A 3,998-nucleotide genomic window follows, 5' to 3' on the forward strand; every position below is an offset into this window, starting at 1 on the left:
TATTCGCGGTTTAATGAAAATTTTGAATTTTTTCAACACAAAAGATATGGTCTATTTTACCCGCTAAATATTATCCGATGACCACCCAAATTGGTAGGCTTCTTCCCCGCCCTAAACTCTAGCTACATGCGAAATTCCGCGTCGATTGGTCTATAATTGCGACCTGTATAGCTACTGCAAAATCCGACATTTTTTCAGTATTTGGTCCATTTCAACCCCTAAACATTTGGCGATCATCTCCAAAAGAAATAGGCTTCTATTCTGACCCTAACCCCACCTTCGTGCAAAATTTCGTAAGGATCGGGCCATAATTGCGACCTGTAGCGTGATTACAAATTAACATGGACAGACGGACATACATAGCTAGATCGACTCAGCTCGGCGAGCTAGGAAGATCCATATATACTTTCCTATGTGGGAAATCAATATTTCGAGGTGTTACATAATTTTTGGCCCAATCAAACTTATAATACCCCCAACACAGTGTTGTAGGGTATAAACATGCAACAACTTATTTTATAAAACAAACAAGTTAAAAACCCTCAGCCAATGCTCGATCTTTTAAATATATTTTGACTTCTGTTATGATTATTCAAATTGTTTACCCTCTTTGGAGTAGGTTCGGAAGGGATGGGCCAATATTGTCCATTTCGAATCGGTCCTAAATAAATATGATATAAATATTGCGACGTGCCAGTTTTGGGCTATAATAATTCCTTCACTTTGTATGAAATATGTGATAATTTTTTGATGATGTTGAAATGTGCGTATATAGTCGACGGAAGTATTCCATATTCATACTTCATCTTCATATTCAGCATACTTCATCTTCATAAAATTACCAGAAAATCGAACATTTATATACAATTTTATGTGAAATCAAAAATTCCATATACATCCCAGGTGTCTGGCTGAGAGAAATATTTAGTTGAAAAGAATCGCTGACTTGTTTCACAAGTTATGTCAGATAAAAGTATAAGCAATTGTGATCCTTTGTGGGTGTCATCTTCACAACAGATCATGTGTTAGCAAAAATGTTTGTATGGGTGAAATTTGAAGAGAGTTGCAAGCTTATTTCGATTTATATTGAAACTTATTTAGGGGAGATACCAGAAGAAATGGTCCGATCTCTACCATCTTTATAACAGATCTTGTGCTGGTGGAAATATTGAGATACACCAAGTTTGAATGGAATCCCTTTGGACCAAATCGGATACTCCCTTCGAGAGTTACCGTGCGCACCAGCCAGCAGACAGACAGACGGACGGACATCGCTAAATTGACTCCAAATGTCCTGAAACGGATTTGGTTCAAAGAGACCTAGGGTATAAACCGGTATTTCAATGAGGCATGTTTTCAAATGATATGTATTACCTCTGTAGCCATATGGCTGAGGGTATATTAGAGAAAAATTCCAGATTTTTCAGGTGATACAGTTTCAGATATGATTATAAAAATGTTTTCTCATAAAAGATACCTTTGTTCTTGTACCATACTTATGAAAATTTTAACACTTCGTAAAATGATTGTTTGACCTATATCTTCAAAATCAGTTAGAATCTGCTGGCATAGATTCCTCATGCAGAATTCACAACCATCGTACACTGAATACAATATGATAGGATAGGTTTGAGTTAATAGAGACCTATCACTCGGGAGTGAAATTTGAGCAAGCGATATAGAATTTTTTGACTTGTGTGGGAGCGCTCCCGAGTCACTCCTGTTTAAAAAAATAGAGTGGAACCAGAAACGCTCGAATTAAGAGAAGATAAGGAAAGAAGGGGGTGAGAAATACAACAATGATATGACAAAAACTAAGAGAGTGTTCGGCAAGAGTAGAATCTGCTCGTTTTTTTAACGAATTTTGCTCCCACTCTAAAATTAACAAAGCATGCTCGCCCTCAATCGAGCGAAACCAAAAAATTGAGTTATGCCCCTTTGTTTTTCCGTTCCAAGGAGTGCTAGCGCTCGACTTCGAAAAGGTTTTTTAAAAGGCCTGCCTATCAGTATAGATTGCAATGCCAGAAAAGCCATAATCACATATGCAACAAGTTGTTTTGTTTATTTGATTTTTTACTAAATAAACCAAATTTCAAAAACTTGAAGGGCCAAGAATTCTTTTCAAAATCATGTTCCATATATCATTAAAAATCTCTTTCGTTAAAATATAGGTAATTTTTTCCATATATAAATTTCATTGAGCATTTTTGTTATACGTAAATGCGAATATTTTGTAAACATTTTCGTATAATTGAACAAAATACACACACACGAACATTACATAATTTAACATGATTAGCCATAGAAATAAATAAATTGGATTTGTTGTGTAGCTATGGCATACCTTGAATTCATTGTACTATGTTCAATACTAACGAGTTTGAGGTAGGTACTAGCAACCCTCCCAATATTTACAGAAGATTAAATTAATTTTTGTTTCAGGGTTCCTACTTAAGTGTTGCGTTGCCCCCAAAAAAAAAATACTCACCCAACCAATACGGTCTGCTGCATGGGTGTATTACCATAACATGCTAAGTCCCTATCATGGCAGAAGAATACAGTTAGTCGCATCGACACAGCTGCTGGGACAATAAACTGTCAAACTGTCAAATCAAAAATGCATATCATAACATCCTCTGTTTGTCGTCGTATAGGAAAACTACTTATTTTTGAAAAAAAAAAAAAAATAAATAAATTTTTGTTCCCATCCGCTGATGAATCTACCTATTTTCTTCTACTATTTGAAACAAACATACAGACTGAGTTGACTAGTGAAGTGACTATCGTTAGAGCACTCCAGCATTTAAATGAGAATAAATTTCTTGTGTCTCGTACCATCGCTCGTTACCGTGATACTGGTAGCGTAGCCCGACATCAAGGAAGTGGGCGGAAGAAAACTGCAACATCAGCAGAAATGATTCGAAAAGTAAAGAAGCGGCTTGATCGAAACTCGCGTCGCAGAGGGCGAAAAATGCTTCGTGAGCTGAACCTATCGCAATATTCCATTCGGCAAATATTGAAAAATGAGCTCGGGGTAAAGCCATTGGAATTCAAAAAAGTGCAAAAACTTACACCGCAACAGAAAGAAAATAGACTCAAAAGAGCTAAAGAGTTGCTTCGCTTGGCCGAAAGTGGTAAACTGTCGAATTTGGTTTTCTCCGATGAGAGAACATTCGTTGTCCAGCAGTTTGTAAACAAACAAAATGATCGTATTTACTTGCCAAAGAGGTCAATTGAAAATGGTCACCTTCGGTTGGCCACCAGAACTCAAGTGCCGGCCATGGTGATGGTGTCGGCCACCATAACAGCCGATGGTCGCTCTCCGCTCGTATTTATCGACCGTGGCATCAGGATAAATGCCGAATATTATCACAAAAATATTCTGGAGGGTGTATTAAAGTCTTGGTCACGCAAACATTTTGGCCGCAGAACTTGGACATTCCAACTTGACTCAGTACCATCGCACTCAGCACGCGCCACCCAAGAATGGTTACAAAATGAGGTTCCTCGCTTCATTTCCAGCGCACAATGGCCACCAAAATCTCCAATCCGTTGCACTAATGTGTCTGAAGTATTTTGGAAAGCAAGGTTGGCACTAAAAAATGCCAAAGTGTCGATCACCTCAAGCAAGCGCTTCGCCGGGAATGGGCCTAAATACCGCAGAGTAACATTCGGGCAGCGTGTGGTGGTTTCATTGGCCGTTTGAAGGCCATAATTCGTGCCAAAGGTGACCGATTCGAACAAATCTAAACTTATTCCAAAATTTGATGCTATTTCCGAAATTTTTTTTTTTAGACTTTGTTGCAGTTTTTTTATCTCACCCTGTTTGTCTTCATCCGATTTTACGTTTATTGTGCATAAAAAGTGTAATATCAGCTCAAATAGAATGGATTTTGATGAATATTGGTTCTGGCACAAATGCCTTTGTCAAATTTAGTAGAAATAATAGAAGCCTGCCATATAATAGTTTTATTTCGGCTTTAAATTATATCTGCCTT

This window comes from Musca domestica, unplaced genomic scaffold (assembly GCF_030504385.1).
Source record: "Musca domestica strain aabys unplaced genomic scaffold, Musca_domestica.polishedcontigs.V.1.1 68, whole genome shotgun sequence".
NCBI lineage: Eukaryota > Metazoa > Arthropoda > Insecta > Diptera > Muscidae > Musca > Musca domestica.